Genomic DNA, 18,393 nt, shown 5'->3' on the forward strand with positions numbered 1-18,393 from the left:
CGGTGGGCATCGCAGTACAACAGCCACGTTTCAACAAACAAATGCTAACTTATGAGACGTTGAAGAGAGACCGGAATATGATGGCAGACATCGCAAACATATGTTTCAATGTGCAGTTTTTTTTTACATATAACGTATGTCGTCTTTTTGTCTGGTAATAATCTTCACTAAGTTAGCTAAACACTAAGTTAGCATGAGTTTAATTTATTTAATATTTATTTGACAGGGACAAATGCATAGAACATTGCTTTATGAAGAATACAAAGTAGATGCCATGCAATTCATAAAGCTTTTCTGCTGAAGGAAGCATGAAGTGCTCTAATGTCCTGGATGTCCAGAGTCAATGCAGCCGTCTACCAGGACATTTAGAGCACGTCAGGCTTCCCTCAGCAGAAAAGCTTTATGAAGATGCTTTATGAAGATGAAGATGATTTTCATTTTTCAGCAGGATTTTCACCTGCCCACACTGCCAAAATAACCAAAACCTGGTTCAATGACCATGGGATTACTGTGTAACTACTACAGTGTGATTTCATGTAATATTCTAATTTTCAAAAATTTTGATTTCGTGGGTTCCATAAGCTGTAAGCCATAATCATCAAAATTATAACAAATCAATGCTTATAATATCTCACTTTGCAAGCAATCAGCCTTTTTTATAAAATTAGTTTCACATTGAAGAATTCCTAAAATAATTTAACTTTTCCATGATATTCTAATTTTTGGAAAGGGTCTGTATAAAGGAGAGCAACATTATGTTCAAGTAGGAAACATGCTTTTTGTTACTACTTTGTTGGTCTGAAATGTAAATAAAAAGAGATCAAAATAGCTTTTTAGTTTCTGCTTTGTATCCCCCCCCCCCCCCAAAAAAAAAAAAAAAATGCGCCCCCCCAAAAATAATTATCACCAGCCGCCACTGTTACTGACTCAATGTTCTCATAACTTTGGCTAACGTTAAGGTTCTTTCAAAGTTATGAACAAACATTCTTCCAGTAACATTAAAGGTCCCGTTCTTCGTGATCCCATGTTTCAAACTTTAGTTAGTGTGTAATGTTTCTGTTAGAGCATAAATAATATCTGTAAAATTATAAAGCTCAAAGTTCAATGCCAAGCGAGATATTTTATTTAACAGAAGTCGCCTACATCGAACGGCTCGTTTGGACTACATCCCTCTACTACTTCCTTCTTTAATGACGTCACTAGAACCGTTTTTTGACTAACCTCTGCCCACAGGAATGCTCCCTCAACTCTACCGAAATTCGTTTATGTACTTGCACACTTCTAATAACTTACTGTGTTTACTCAGCTCTTACGGTGATTTTCTGAAGTAAAACTTACGCTTCATCTTTTGTGTGATGTACAATAAACTTTATTAAACTCATCAGTATATGTTTGATCATCAATCAGACAGCAGACTTGTAGGCTATTAATAAATAATGGATACGTACAAGCAGATGACAAATACGTTATAATAACCGTAATTAAACTACTTAACTATACCTGTTTCATCTCTATACAGCACTCTGACTCTGTAGGCATTATTGTCCTACTCGAAATGAACGCCGTTACTGAGAGTTTCTGATATTATCATCATTCCGTGAGATGAAAGTCCTGAGAGACTGAGCGTGAGCTCATGAAGCTCCGCCCCCTGGGTCGTCCAGCAGCAGCTTATTTGCATTTAAAGGGCACACACTAAAACAGCGCATTTTTCTGAGCCCCAAAAAATGAAAATTGAAAGGGATACTTCACCTCTGGGAAGATGAATGTGTATTTAAAAGAGGTCATTTAAGTAGAAGAAATGTGAAGAATTTTTTTTAATTTGGAGCTTTCTAGACTGAGAAAACCCAGAAAATGTATTTTTGGCTTATGTGGATGAAAGACAACAACTCCCAGAATGCACTTGCTTCGCTGCCTTAGGAGGCCACGCCTACCGGTAAGGGAGCGCAGTTGAAAACAAACAACAAGGCTAGCCTACGTGATGAGTTTGCCAGGGATTTAGAGATAGCCCAAAATGTCCGGGATTCGGCTTTTGTGTTCTACAGTCGCCATTCATCATGTTTACTGTGGCGAGCAGGACGAGGCTGATGGCCGCGGGAGAACTGCGCGAGGCTGGTGGCGTCATTACTGATTACTGTCATTACTGATTACTGCCGGGTCTCGCATCTCTTACGGAGGAGCGGGAATTTTCTTAGCAATGGTAAAACGCACATCAACCGATCACTTGTTTAGTGTTCATGTAAACACTACATTCAGACTCACCAATCGGAATGAATTCAGTTAGATTGAAACAAAAGGTGTGCATGTAAACAATGAATGGCGACCGCAGAACGCAAAAGCTGAATCCCGTACATTTTGAACGATCTCGACGGCCGGACAAGTCCGGGAAAAGGAGGATGGTAACCCCTACTTACTCAGCTTTCTCCTACTATTCAGCTTTCTCCACAGAACAAGAGCCTGCTAGCTTAGCTTCCAAAGAAAGACGGCTGATACTGTGTACATTCTGTGAGTGAGATCCAACCCTCATATGGGCGGGCTGAAAACATGCGGAACAACGCCATCTACTGGCTGTAGTCTTTAGCCTCTGGCCAGAAAATCCTCCGATGACGCAAAATGATGATTTTGAATGAATGAATCATCATTTTGCGTCATCAGAGGATTTTTTCCAGACAGAAAATACATAAATCTCTCGTCTCAGGGGGATATGAGGGTGGAAAGCATGGTAATTCGAAAATACTACAGGTTTTCTACTAATACAAAGCTTAATGCTAAATCCTGAAGTATCCCTTTAAACATGCTGTAAAAAATGATCTGTTGGGTATTTGAGCTGAAACTTCACATACACACTCTGGGGACATCAGAGACTTATTTTACATCTTGTGAAAAGGGGCATAATACGGGACCTTTAATAAAGTGTTTCTTCAATGTTATTTGGTCTTTAATAATGTTCTCAAAAGGTTTGCACAAAAATTATTTATACATTGTTTGTAGAAGGTTCTTTAAATGTCGCCATAATGTTGGAAGAAAACGTTATAACAACTTTCTTGAAACATCCTTTAAACATTAGAATGACAACGAACTTCAAATGAATAATGTTGTGTTTGCTCTTTCAAAAGAACACCCTTGGAACGTGGGAAAGTTTTGTAGCCTGTCCCATAGTTATTGTTCCATAGTAAGTTTTCTCTTAAATGTATGTAAAGTTTATGTAAGCTTTAGAATTAAACACTTTCAAAACAATCTTCATGAAATCATCAAAAAATGCAATTAGTATTTGATGAATGTTCTCATAATGTTGGCAGAAAACATTGTTTTAAAATTCTTCGAATGTCCTTTAAATATTAAGGATCACAAATGTTCTGACTTAAAATGGCATACAGTTGGATGATACACAGCAAATCCCTTGTGTTTCACTAACACAGTGTTCAATGTGAGCATTAGTGACGACTCTGAAGTTGCAAAAAGGACAAAAATGTAGTAGATTTTATCTGGCTATGTGTTCAGTGACCAGATTACCAAAATCAGATTTGTTGAAAAATGAAAACATGACTTAAGCATGAAGTTAATAACAACAGGGTTAGTTTGACACTCACAAACATCAACAATCAGCATATGAAACTCAACAATGGGGAAATGTTTCATCAGCATACAAGACTCATTCATAACTCCCAGCATGCATTGTGGCATGAATAAATCATGCACCTGGATTATTTTCTATTTGTATTTGATGATTTTTTCTTTAATTTTAACCAGTTTTGAGGTTTGCATGATGAGTGTTTGTCTATATGTCTCAACTTTTTATTTTAGAAGAAGTTTTGGGCAATCTCACACAGATCACTTCAGTGCAGTGCCGGCCCGAGCCTTTTGGGGGCCTTAAGCAGAATTTGATTTGGGGGCCCCCTCCCACCACGCGGGGTCACCTGTGCTTGACGATTATTGACACAATGTCACTCTATAATGTTACATTATAAATTAATACAATGAGGTTACGTATTAATACAAAATAAATAAAAATGTTTTAACTTTTTCTTTACTCTTTTACTTAGGCTACTCTTTGAAACTTCTGAAAACAAATTGTAACAAAACATATTAAAAAAAATTATTTGCAAAATATCCTCCAACGTTTTGCAACACTTTGCAGTTTGAATGATGTCTTGTATGAACATGACGGAGTTTGTTTTTGTTTCCACTGTTCGATCGCGCCCGTGCCTCACACACACACACACACACACACACACACACACACACACACACCATATTCCAGACATCGCAGCCTGTTATAGCAGTAATAAAATATAATAATAAAATAGTCAACCTAACATATAAAAATTACACTGCTCTGTTTAAATAGTCAGTAGTAAACTACAATTCGTACCATTCAGCGCTGCGTAGCCTAAGCACTGCTCCACTGTGACGTTTCCAAGCACATTTTTGCGCATGTGAAGAGAATGATTTTTTCCTTCAATATTGGATTTCAAGCACATTTTTGCACATGTGAAGAGAATGTTTTTTTTTCCCTCGATATTGGAACGTGAGTGTAGTACAAAGGCTATAATAAAGAAAAGTTTACCATCCAAATCCATCGCGAATGTTGAAACATTTTGATTATAATGAGAGAGATACGTGAGACCAACGCCGCTTTCACTTTCGCTTTAAATTATTTCGTTTTGGCTTGTTTATAGTTATTTTTTTATTCTTGTTCTGTTCTGAATATCATTAAATTTAAAGGATAAATCATTGATCAAATAAAATTTTTGTGACATGGCTTAACTATACCGTGACTTTACGCACGAATTGTTTATGCACGCGAGGGTATGCGCATGACTCAAACACTGGCAGACACAGCAGCAGTTGTAGGCAGGTATATTGATCATGAAATCAGAATTTTCGTGTTTTGAATTATTAATCCATTCATTTATTTATGTCGCTTGTTTAATTTAATTAATATGTAAAAAAAAAAAAAAAACTCGCTTGGGGGCCCCCTGGTGGCGAGGGGGCCCCAAGCAGCCGCTTAGTTCGCTTATGCCTCGGGCCGGCCCTGCTTCAGTGTTACAAGTGATAGTTATCACATCAGTTGAGTTTACTACTTTCTTTTCAATAATGTTTCAATTCCATAAGTCAGCTAAACAGAAAGAGCAGTTGTTTAAACCACTTTAATGTAGTCACTTGACTGTCATCAATGCAGAATTGTTGCAAAAAAAAATTGCTGAAGAATAAAATTTCAATAAAACATCAACATCTAAACCTCTGTTAATTCTCAATAAGAACTTCTGTAGACGTCTAACAGAACTAAAGTTTTTTTTAATTTTTTTTTATTAAGTACTTTTGTCATATTATAAGCTCATTAAATCAATTGTTGTAGAGAATGTTTACCTACGACCTATCTAAATGTTTACCTACATGTTCAGTCTTTGTGTTATTTTTATCTATACAGAAATACTGCGATCACTGGCACTGAGATAAGAAGAGGAGTGATTAAGTGACTACAAAAAATGGCCTCAGCACAACACGGTCAGTAAAATAAAAGATGTTCCCAACCAGGTTTCTGGAGCCCCCTTTTCTTCTAGCTTCATGCATTCTTTTTTAATCAACACTTAAATGTGTATAAGTTTCATAAAAAAGCAACATTTTGAGCAAAAAGCTGAGCAAAAGATCTGGATCAAATTCAGAACGATGATCGAAACATGGAGTAGATTGAGTCCATCAACACCCCTAATGCTCCTACAGCTCATCCTGGGTAGACATTTCATTCAGTAACATTTGACACTTTTGGTTTATATGCTGTTTAATATTGGTGATCGAATTTACTTTTGAAGCTAGGTAAGTTAATTCTAAAAAACATTTAGTAAGAATTTTGTTTGTTTGTTATTTTGGCCGTTTCCCCTCCTGAAGTCCTATCTTTATATCCCATTGATTATGTTAAAATGAAACTCGTGAAATCTTTTTACTTTATAAACTGGTGTCCTTGTAATTTGTGCTTTTGTCCTGGGACCTGGAGATGGGAGTTCTCTCACTCTCTCGCCGAAACTTTTGTTACCTTCCTTTCCTTTCCTGCCCCTAGACCTGAAACTGATAGTAACGTTCCTTAACCCTCTGGGGTCTGGGGTGTTTTTGGGGCCCTTGAGATGTTCTGACATGCCCTGACATTTTTGCTTTTTTCAGTTGCTTATAAACATATTAATGGCAAAGGTGTAAATTCACTCTATATAGCACAAACAGGACTTTGTCACGAGATAATCAGAAAACATAAACGAGGACTCAATTGCAGGAAAACAAAGGTAAGAATTTTAATTAACCAACCAAACAAAATACAAAGTATAAACAAAACTCCCACGTGGGGGAACAACCAGAACAAATACTAACAAGGCAAAAATACTATGGACAAGAAACAGGAACTTAGACAAACGAACTAGCACCGGACTGAAAATACAAAGGAGGCTATAAAGGAAACACACATGAGGGTAACGAGACAACAGGTGAGGAATGTTAATTACTAAACAAATAACGAGAAGGGAGGAGCTAACAATTAGACAGAAAGCACATGGCACAGGAATAATCAAGAGCCATGTGCTCACATGAAACTAACTAACAAAACACGAGACAGACAGGAAATGTCACAGCTCTGTCACCACACAGAAATAATAACAAAAGCAGAAGTGACAGAACCATGACATTACCTCCCCTCAAAGGGGACGCCACCTGGCGTCCCCAAGTCAGGGACATCAAACAAAACCAAAAACACACAAGAAAACAAACAGACCAGACAACCACATCAGAAACATTAAAACAGGAAGGGAACCCAAACCAGTCCATAATCGCATAGCGGCAAAAAGTCCTAGAAGGCCAGGGAGGGATGGGAGGGTTAAACCAGGTAGTGCAGGCCTACAGGGCGAAGCAGGCTGTGTAGGCGGCCAGGGTGGAACAGGTCGTGCAGACGACCAGGGCGGAACAGATTGCACATCGGGCTGGCAGGGCGGAGACGACCCCTCGGGCGTCCAGGGAGGAGACGACCCTTCAGGTGGCCATGGCACCGGAACAGACACCACCGGCTCAGGAACTGGAACAGACACCACCGGCTCAGGAACTGGAACAGACACCACCGGCTCAGGAACTGGAACAGACACCAACGGCTCGGGAACTGGAACAGACACCAACAGCTCCGGAACTGGAACAGACACCACCCACTCAGGAACTGGAACAGACACCAACGGCTCAGGAACTGGAACAGACACCACCAGCTCAGGAACAGACCCCAATGGCTCAGGAACTGGAACAGACACCACCGGCTCAGGAACTGGAACAGACACCACCGGCTCAGGAACTGGAACAGACGACACCGGCTCAGGAACTGGAACAGACACCACCGGCTCAGGAACTGGAACAGACACCACCGGCTCAGGAACTGGAACAGACACCACCGGCTCAGGAACTGGAACAGACGACACCGGCTCAGGAACTGGAACAGACACCACCGGCTCAGGAACTGGAACAGACACCACCGGCTCAGGAACTGGAACAGACACCACCTGCTCAGGAACTGGAACAGACACCACCAGCTTAGGAACAGAGACCACCGGCTCAGGAACTGGAACAGACACCACCGGCTCAGGAACAGACACAGACACCGGCTCAGGTTCAGGAACAGACACCACCGGCTCAGGAGCGGCCATCTTGTCTGAAGACACAGGTTCGGCGGCGGTCATCTTCTCCGAAGACACAGGCTCGGCAGATGTGACGTTAACAGGCTCAGTGGCGGCCATCTTGTCCGAAGACACAGGCTCGGCAGGCATGACGTGAACAGGCTCGGCGGCGGCCATCTTGTCGGAAGACACAGGCTCGGCAGACGTGACGTGAACAGTCTCTGGCTGGGCAGACATGACATGAACAGTTACGGAGGGAGCCTTTCTCCTCCTCCTGTGTTTTGGAGCTACCGGACTCTGGACCACCGGCACTGGGACCACCGGCACTGGGACCACCGGAACAGGCATGGAGGAAGTCTTCCTTCTGTGCTGATCAGTACGAGACAATGCAGGCAACCCTGCCACTGGGAATACAATGGCTGGCCACTCTGGAAGTTTCCTCTCAGGATCCAGAGCATTGATGAAACCCCAGAAGTCGAACTCCTTTAGTACCTCCATCTCCATTGCACTGAGTGGTTTGTCAAGTGCAAAATTAAACAGGTCCTTAAGGGCCGTCTTCCCCAGGCTCAGTCCCTCAGCCGCTGAATTGAATCTTAGGGCAAAGTCTCGGATATTCATGCCCTCTTGATGGAGTGAAACCAACACGTTGAATTTCATAACCCGTTCATATTGAGGACAGGTAATCGAAGAGCCTGGTGACTGGTATGATGTTTTCCGCTGAGTCCTCATTCTAGGCTAGTTCGTTCTGTCACGAGATAATCAGAAAACATAAACGAGGACTCAATTGCAGGAAAACAAAGGTAAGAATTTTAATTAACCAACCAAACAAAATACAAAGTATAAACAAAACTCCCACGTGGGGGAACAACCAGAACAAATACTAACAAGGCAAAAATACTATGGACAAGAAACAGGAACTTAGACAAACGAACTAGCACCGGACTGAAAATACAAAGGAGGCTATAAAGGAAACACACATGAGGGTAACGAGACAACAGGTGAGGAATGTTAATTACTAAACAAATAACGAGAAGGGAGGAGCTAACAATTAGACAGAAAGCACATGGCACAGGAATAATCAAGAGCCATGTGCTCACATGAAACTAACTAACAAAACACGAGACAGACAGGAAATGTCACAGCTCTGTCACCACACAGAAATAATAACAAAAGCAGAAGTGACAGAACCATGACAGACTTCCATAATATGTGAGCCACATATATGTACATGTTTTCATTTTTGAGAGAATAATGTTTATGCATAGTTATCGAAAAAACTAAAAATGAAAGTTTCTGAAATAAGGCCACAAAACACATACTAAATATATGTCAATAAGACTTTTGACTAATGGATGTCATCGCTTAGTGTTTTTTCTTCAAAATGATATGAAAATCATCCTGCCTAATCATTCACATAAAACGATACATTGATTTTAGTTTTGTGAAACACTTTTAGTTTGGAAAGCCAATATGCGGATGGGGCGTAAACGCTCCAACAGCATCATGCATATTTAGTAGTTCACACCTGGTGAGACTACGTCCCTGCATACTTAATGAGCCATTCATTCAGGTGTGTCACCTATAGCTAACTTAAATATACAAGCTTCATAAAAATGATCATTCTAGGAGAAAATTTCAGATGGCATTTAGAGGCTTTTGCATCTGAACTCTTCATATATACACACACATATACACTCACCTAAAGAATTATTAGGAACACCATACTAATACTGTGTTTGACCCCCTTTCGCCTTCAGAACTGCCTTAATTCTACGTGGCATTGATTCAACAAGGTGCTGAAAGCATTCTTTAGAAATGTTGGCCCATATTGATAGGATAGCATCTTGCAGTTGATGGAGATTTGTGGGATGCACATCCAGGGCACGAAGCTCCCGTTCCACCACATTCCAAAGATGCTCTATTGGGTTGAGATCTGGTGACTTTGGGGGCCATTTTAGTACAGTGAACTCATTGTCATGTTCAAGAAACCAATTTGAAATTATTCGAGCTTTGTGAAATGGTGCATTATCCTGCTGGAAGTAGCCATCAGAGGATGGGTACATGGTGGTCATAAAGGGATGGACATGGTCAGAAACAATGCTCAGGTAGGCCGTGGCATTTAAACGATGCCCAATTGGCACTAAGGGGCCTAAAGTGTGCCAAGAAAACATCCCCCACACCATTACACCACCACCACCAGCCTGCACAGTGGTAACAAGGCATGATGGATCCATGTTCTCATTCTGTTTACGCCAAATTGTGACTCTACCATCTGAATGTCTCAACAGAAATCGAGACTCATCAGACCAGGCAACATTTTTCCAGTCTTCAACTGTCCAATTTTGGTGAGCTTGTGCAAATTGTAGCCTCTTTTTCCTATTTGTAGTGGAGATGAGTGGTACCCGGTGGGGTCTTCTGCTGTTGTAGCCCATCCGCCTCAAGGTTGTGCGTGTTGTGGCTTCACAAATGCTTTGCTGCATACCTCGGTTGTAACGAGTGGTTATTTCAGTCAAAGTTGCTCTTCTATCAGCTTGAATCAGTCGGCCCATTCTCCTCTGACCTCTAGCATCAACAAGGCATTTTCGCCCACAGGACTGCCGCATACTGGATGTTTTTCCCTTTTCACACCATTCTTTGTAAACCCTAGAAATGGTTGTGCGTGAAAATCCCAGTAACTGAGCAGATTGTGAAATACTCAGACCGGCCCATCTGGCACCAACAACCATGCCACGCTCAAAATTGCTTAAATCACCTTTCTTTCCCATTCTGACATTCAGTTTGGAGTTCAGGAGATGGTCTTGACCAGGACCACACCCCTAAATGCATTGAAGCAACTGCCATGTGATTGGTTGATTAGATAATTGCATTAATGAGAAATTGAACAGGTGTTCCTAATAATCCTTTAGGTGAGTGTATATATATGCATGCACATACATACTTTATAATCTTTTCAAAACTAGTCAACGTCTTTCAAAACTAAAGTATACATTTTATCATACGTATTTCAAAGTAAAGGATTCATTAGTTAGTTGATGACTTTATTTTTGACAAAACACATACAGTATATATTCCTCATCTCAGTATAGCAATAGAGTTTGCTAAAAGCTGTTCATTCAATACAGCAGTATTTGAAAATCGATCATATTTTGTAAAATTACATTTATATTTGCATTTATGTCAAAACCTAGACACTTTTAAACATCAAAAGGACATTTATTAATATGTATTCGTGTCAAAATGACAAATAAACAGATTTTCCTATTCAATTTTGCATGGAAACGCTTCCAAGACGCTTGCGTGTCGCGTTTAAAAAAGGGCGTCGGTTCTATTTCTAGAATGCGCGCGTTTTCCACACGGCTCGTGCCGCGCCTGAGACGCGCGTCTCACACAGGCAGTGTGCAAACTCTAAACTGTTAACATGGGAGCCGAAATAAAAACGGACACGCCACGCAGCTGAGACACTTACGCCACGCATCCAGTGTTTCACCGGCCTTATCCAGCGGATGTGGGCGTTTCACAGGTTTGTATGGATCGCCTCACATTTGCGTTTGAATAGCGCGGTCTCCGTAGGCGGAGTCACAATAAAACTTAATTAGCTGAGATGAGAACGACTGACATCTCTCTTTACATACATATTATATAAACTGTGAATATTTGTTTTTTTATAAAAATTACTTCATTTAAAAGAAGAGAATTCAAGCTTCATGCCTGTGTGTCTGTAGCCTATGCCTGTTTGACTGAGTATTCGCTGAGTTAGAGTTCATTTTCGGACGCGTTTCAGAATTGACTTCACTGACGGAGAGTAGCCAGAACTCGCATCATGTTTATTTTTCTTTATTTGGCGAAAAGCACAACACTTTGTTTTTATTATGAGCATACACAAAAAAAATACACACTAAACAGGATCGATTGATGTATAACACAAGCATATAAGATAAAAATTAATTTAATAATTAAAATTAATAATATTAAAAAAAATGTTATTTATTTTTTGCACTCATACGGAAAAAAACGAGCCTATCGCGCCGGCGCAATAGCCGACCTCAGGGGGTTAATGGCATTTAAAGCTACATTTGTGTTTTACCTTGAAATATCAGTTTCAATTATGCTGATGGCACACTGACTTCTAATAAATCAAATGGCTTATTTCGCTGCCCATAAAATACTGTTTTGAGACTATGTAAGTCTGGTGAGAGGATAGGAAATAACGTGAAAAAGGCGGACTGCTTAATGGGAGCAACAGATGAAATAATTCAATGTTTGGAATTAACTTAATTTTTGTTTTAATGAAACATGAAAAATCCTGAAAAAAAAAAAATCAGTCACAAGAAAAGCATCAGCTAATTAAGTGCTAATGCCTGTTTCACAGACCCTGATGAAGCAGCTGATGCACATGATCTGAGGATTGTGTTACTGGGAGTCTCTGGAGTTGGAAAGAGTTCAACAGGAAATGCAATACTGGGTCGAGAGGCATTTAAAGAGAGCAGAACCAGAGAGAGTGAGATACAGAGAGGAAGAGTAGAAGACAGAAACATCTCCATCATCGACACTCCAGGATTCTTCAACACTCAACTGACTGATGAAGAGATGAAGAAGCAGATGATGAAGAGTCTGTGTCTCTCTGATCCTGGTCCTCACTTCTTCCTGCTCGTCATCAAACTGGGAAACTTTAAAGAGGAGCAGAGGAACATTGTGGAACAAATTCAGGAGAACTTTGGAGCTCAAGTTTTGAAGTTCACTATGGTGCTGTTTATTGGACGAGAAAAAATATCCAGAGGAAAATTTAAGCAAATCACTGAGAGTGAAAATATCAAAGAGTTGCTGAACTATTTTGAGGGAAGATTTCATGTGATGAACAGCAAAAATGAGTGTGATCCCAGCCAGATCACAAAGCTCCTGAAGAATATTGATGTAATGGTGGAGAACAATGGAGGACAAAACTACAGCAATGAGATCTACCTGAAGGACCTGAGAAAACTCAGAGAGCAGAAGGAGAGAGTGAAGTATGAAGAAAAGAGTCATAAACAGGAAGAAGAGAGAAATAAACAAGAACAGGTGTGGAAAAGACTAGAGGAGAGAGATACAAAAAAGCAAATAGACGGGGTTAATCAAGAGGAGGAAACAAAAACTAAAAGCAAAGAAGAGAGAATAAAAGACCATAATGAGAGGAAAAAAGAGGACGTGAAGGAGAGAGCGCAATATCTGAGAGTGAAGGAAGATCTCAGGAAACAGATGGAAAGTCGCAGAGAGAAAGAAAGACAAAGATGGGCACTGGAAAAAGGAATGACACCTGGACATTCAAGATTAGGTAAATATTGAACCATTTGTGGTTTTATTCCCAACATTTTCATTTTTTATTTTTTTTCAAAAATGCATAACATGTCATGTTTACTCAGTAAATAAATGACAGCAACCAAAAGCCTTCATTTGTAGATTATATATCTAAAGACTTCATGACCAGTGAGCTGTTGAAGTGCTTTCCAAGTGTGAAATTGCACTTTAACCAATCGAGCCCCTTCATTTGGCTCCTTTGCAGTCGAAAGTGACCGAAGCCTTGAAATGCGTTAATTATTATTATTATTTTTTAATATTTTTGATTATTATTTAGGGTTTTGAGGGAATGTTATGATAAACCTGTGTCAAATTAACTCCCCTCAGAGTTTATTTTAGTCCACACTTAAGAGTGTTAAAGTAGTACTGAATCAGAGTTAAAGTTAATGAGATAATGAAGTGATTAATTAAGTGATAATTGAGCATTAGTGATGAACACCTGCTGTTAACAAGCAGAATCACTGAAGGAAAGAGTCACCATTTTGGTGACCTGTGTATGATTTAGTTGGGCTTTTGATTTTTGAACTGTATTTATGAAATTGTATTTGATAGTGACATAATCATCTAGAGATCTCTGATTATATGAGTGATGTGTTACTATTACATTATTGATAATGCTACATTGTGTGATGTTATTTCATGAGATTCTGCAAAAAAAAAAAAAAAAAAAATGTTTGAAAGTTTCAGATACACACACAAAATAATTAGTGTATGAATCTCAACAATGGTGACAAACAGCATGCCGCAATGCATACTGAGAGGTGGGAGCCATGGATGAGATTTAATTGGTGCACCCAGAATGCACTGCAAAAAGTTTTTTGGTGGTCACCATTGTTGAAATTCATACATTCATGTTTTCACAGCTAATGCGAGAAAAGTCACCAATATCCCATTCTAATGGAGCAAAATGTTAAAAAAATATAAAGAATAAAACAGCAGGTTTTTCAGTTTTGATCATGTTGATAATTTAGAAGCCTTATCAAATATGATTGAATTTTGTTGAATGCTGTTGAACTTTGTGTGTAAACAAAAGCATATATTTATCTAATTTAGCAGATCTAAGGATTGTGATTCTGGGTAAATCTGATGTGGGAAAGACTGCTACAGCAAACACCATCCTGGGCAGAGATGTGTTTAGAGCGGAGACTCATTCTGGTACTTTAACCTGTGAGAAACGAGAAGCGTTGGTGTCTGGAAGATCCATCTCAATCACTGACACTCCAGGACTGTTAGATGCATCGTGGTACAAGCACTTTCAGCATGAACTCAAGCGTGACATTGAGGAATGTCTAGAAATGTCTGCTCCTGGTCCTCATGTGTTTCTGCTGGTCATCAACCTGAATGGCAGATACACAGAGAGTGAGAAGAACACAGTCAAATGGATTCAGGAGAACTTTGGAGAAGAAGCTGTACGTCACACTTTTGTTCTGTTCACGCATGTGGATTTGCTAATAGGTGAATCACTGGATCAGTACATCAGGAAAAGCCCTGATCTACAGTTAGTGATTGACAGCTGTGGAGGCAGATTTCACTCATTCAACAATAAAGACAGAAGCAATCAAGATCAGGTCACTGAACTGCTGGAGAAGATTGAGCAACTGGTGAAGGACAACAGAGGAGAACATTACACCAATGAGAAGAGAAAGAAGAAACAAGAGAAGTTGAGGCAAGACAATAGTCAAGAGGACACCAAAAGTGACTTAAATGAACTGCATAAAGACACTGAGGAACTTATGAACCTCATGATGACACTCGAGTTAAGTGAGATGGCTCTGAGACTGCAACGAGAGAGAGCAACGGCACACAGCAATCTGTCAAGACAAGGTAAATATCAAAACATTTGTGTTTGGATTCCAAACATATAATTTTCTTGTGGTTCTGCATGTGTTACGTGTATTAGCTGAAGACATGCATTAGTAAATCACATGGGAACCTAAAGTTTATGGGACGTTTTATTTTACTAGATTTCAACAACATTTTAGGCTTCACAGTTACATTTCTACTGGCCGAGGACCCAGCATTTTCTAATTCTGAATAACCCTAATATATCCTTCTTTCTTGAACAGATCTGAGGATTGTGCTGCTGGGTTTTCTTGCAGCAGGAAAGAGTTCAACTGGGAACACCATCCTGGGAAGAGATGTGTTCAGAGCAAGTTTAAGGACAACCACTAGGAGCTGTGAGAGACAAGCATCAGTGGTGTCTGGAAGAATGGTCTCAATCACTGACACTCCAGGACTGTTAGATCCATTCTTTTTCAGGCACACTCATAATCATAATAAGTCTGATGTTGAGAAAAGCTTAGAAATGTCTGCTCCTGGTCCTCACGTGTTTCTGCTGGTGATCGGGATGGAAGGGTTATCAAGGGAGGAGAAGAACCCGGCTAAATGGTTTCAGGAGAACCTTGAAAAAGATGCTTTAAATCACACATTTATTCTTGTCACTCATGCTGATTGGCTGAATGCACTGATAGATCAACCTCTGAATGAATATATACAAAAAAACAAGGATCTTAAATCAGTGATTGACAGCTGTGGTGGCAGATATCACACATTAAACAACAAGGACAGAAACAATCAAGGTCAGGTCACTGAACTGCTGCAGAAGATTGATGAAATGGTGCAGAGAAATGAAGGGAAGCACTACACCAGACAAAACATCTTTAAAAGACAAGATGATACAGGTGGTTGTAAGATACAATAAAACCAACTAATACATAGTTAACCTATTTTTGTTCCAAGAACATTTTCCAAACATTTTGTTTTGGTTATGGAAACTGTAGGATTTGAGGGCGAACCAAACACAATGAATCTGCCAGGTGATTTGTTCAAACATAATTCCACACAGAACTCAACATTCCAGACCCCAAATCACCAATCCAGAACCATAAATTCCAGGCTCCAGCCAGTCTACACCAACCAGCGAAAACCCCCAGCTAAAAACTTTATGGCCATGCAAACTTCAAAGAGATGAGCCCAACTAAAGGAAGAATGTTGTCAATCTTAGATAGTTTGGAAAAGACTGATTGGTTCAGAGATGACAAAACTCAGGGCCCGACCAAGATAATGGCAGAGGTTGCTTGATCCCACGACAGATATACAAAACAGACCTCCTTCTTCTTAAGGACCTCTGAACGACAACAGGGTTGGAATCTCTTAAAACCACAGAGACTGAGACTTTTCCTATAAAAATACATAAAATCATCCCAAAACAATTCTTGATGGACTTATAATCAAACATCGTTCAACTACATAATTCTATATTGTGTCTACAACCTATATGTGTCATGCATATAAGTCATGTAATTGTTATAACTATTATATGTTTGAATGAAAGTGTGTCTCGTTTCCTATCAGTACGATCATATGTTCTTAATTCAGAAGATGGCTTGATTGAAATCTGTGTAAAATGTTTTGTATTCTTATAATAGGAATGATGTCTAAACTGTGGCCTATTTACTCTCTGCTAGAGCTGCAGAGTAAGGAGATCACAGATAACGCATGATTTACGATGAGAATTGAAGAAAATGCCACTTTTCAAATAAAGACAGTGTCTAATTGGTCAGAACTTATCCAGGAGCCTGGACAAACATTTGAGTTTAAAAGCTTAGGACCCGAACAAAGCTTTGGGGGGAGGAGATAAAGAGAAAAGTAGATTCAAAAACGATCATGGAGAAGCCATGACGGAGTAACCAGACAGACGAGTAACCATGTAGACGAGCAGACGAAAGAACCCAAATCAAGATCAGAAGAACATGGGTTAAACAGCTTCATTCAAGCCATTTAACAACTCTCGTCTCAATTCTCTTTCTCTTACTTTTCTTTTCCGTTGTGAGTCTCGGTTCTAAGTTGAGTTTTGCTGCAAAGTTTTGGTTAAACGATTCGACTGCAAAGCCCGCTTCCAACTTCAAAGACTTTCCAACCATCCGCCAGCACACCACGTGATTGGCCGCCCCAGCCATCTATCCAGACATGAGGAGACGCCAGCCAATGAACCCTGGAAACCCCTTTTACGCTGACAAAGGGAACTGGTGCATTGATATAAATTAATTAACCCGCCTAAGAAACGATAGAAGGGTTAAATGAATGATTGATGGTTCGTTCAGGTCATGTCTTATAAGTGCATATAGAAACTTGGGATTTCATCATCTCACTCTTAAAACTCATTCTTTCCTCACTCTCTTTCTTTCTGCAACTCGTATGAATGTGTGTGCTTGTGTTTGTGTTAGATATTAGTTTTATGTGTTAGAATAATCAATAAAGTCTTGTTTGTATTTTAAAGAGAAGTGTTACTTGTGTTATGTGCTTATGGATTTAATGTCTTAAACTGCTGATCTAAGTTACCTTGCTAATAAATAGTGTTTCACTATAGTTTGGATATTTATATCCGCTGCAGAGCTAATAGTTATGGCCGGTTCAAATGAACCCTGGACGAGTCATTTGCTCGGTTGTAATAAGTGATTCTTTCCAATTCCCTATAAATTAATTAATAATTCCTTTTGAGCTAAATTTACCTGTCAGAACCCCTACAAAACGTTCAAACGTCCAGTTTTCTTGATGTTAGAGGAACTTTTAGTATGATGTTCCTGAAACATTCTTTAAACTTAATCAACATTACATGAACGTTTATTTGTAACATTACAGGAACATAAAAATTTCCAGTTTCCTTAATGTTAATAGAATGTCATTTAAAGGTTAGTATGATATTCCTGAAACATTATTTCAATCATTCAAACACCTGCTGTGAGCAAGCCGAATCACTGAAGGAAAGAGAAACACAAGAACTACAACTGACTTCCAGCCACAGCCTTAGATGAAATCAACTGAAGAGAAAAGAAGACATTACATCTGTGAAGATCTCAGCAGAGGAGGATTAAACAACTACAGAAACTACACCAAGCTGCTTGATTTAAGCAATCTATTGTGTAAAGCACTGTATAAGTAAAGAGATTGTGCAAACATGATATGATCAGATGGTTTTCTTATGCTTAATTAAAATGCTTTTCTCTGTTTTGTTGTGTGTTTATTTTGTAGTTAAGTATGTGCTGCACACTTTCCTTTCAGTGTTATTCACTGATCTCATTCAGGGTCTAATCTCTGATTTTATAGGCAGTGTCTTGTGAATATCACCTTATTGACGATAGTAGCCCTGACAACACATTTTGATTTTAAAGTGTTGTGATATTCTGAAGAATAGAAAAAGTGCACCTTTTTTATTTTTATAAATTCTGCTTCATTTGGACTCACACAGACATCAAGAATCAGCATATGAATCTCAACAATGGTGACATGCTTCATGCCGCAATACATTCTAGGAGCCGCCATAGTTTAAAACTTTTGCCAGCATCCATTGAACTTTTTTATATTCTTTAGATTATCACACTCTAAAAAATCCTGGGTTGAGTCCTATATTTATCCAGACCTTGCGTTG

At 39.4% G+C, this 18,393-nt stretch overlaps 1 protein-coding gene across 1 annotated transcript in view; it reads left to right on the forward strand.

Annotated features, from left to right (window-relative positions):
- Positions 1 to 18,393, forward strand: part of LOC308688228 (GTPase IMAP family member 8) — a 276,763-nt gene that overhangs the window by 225,947 nt on the left and 32,423 nt on the right. Inside the window, exons 5-6 of the transcript XR_014029849.1 lie at positions 6,071 to 6,219; positions 8,831 to 9,148. The gene's annotated coding sequence lies outside the window, so the exon portion shown is untranslated. The remainder of the gene's footprint in view (positions 1 to 6,070; positions 6,220 to 8,830; positions 9,149 to 18,393) is intronic.

Source organism: Scardinius erythrophthalmus (genome assembly GCF_964197995.2).
Source record: "Scardinius erythrophthalmus genome assembly, chromosome: 3".
NCBI classification, from domain to species: Eukaryota; Metazoa; Chordata; class Actinopteri; order Cypriniformes; family Leuciscidae; genus Scardinius; species Scardinius erythrophthalmus.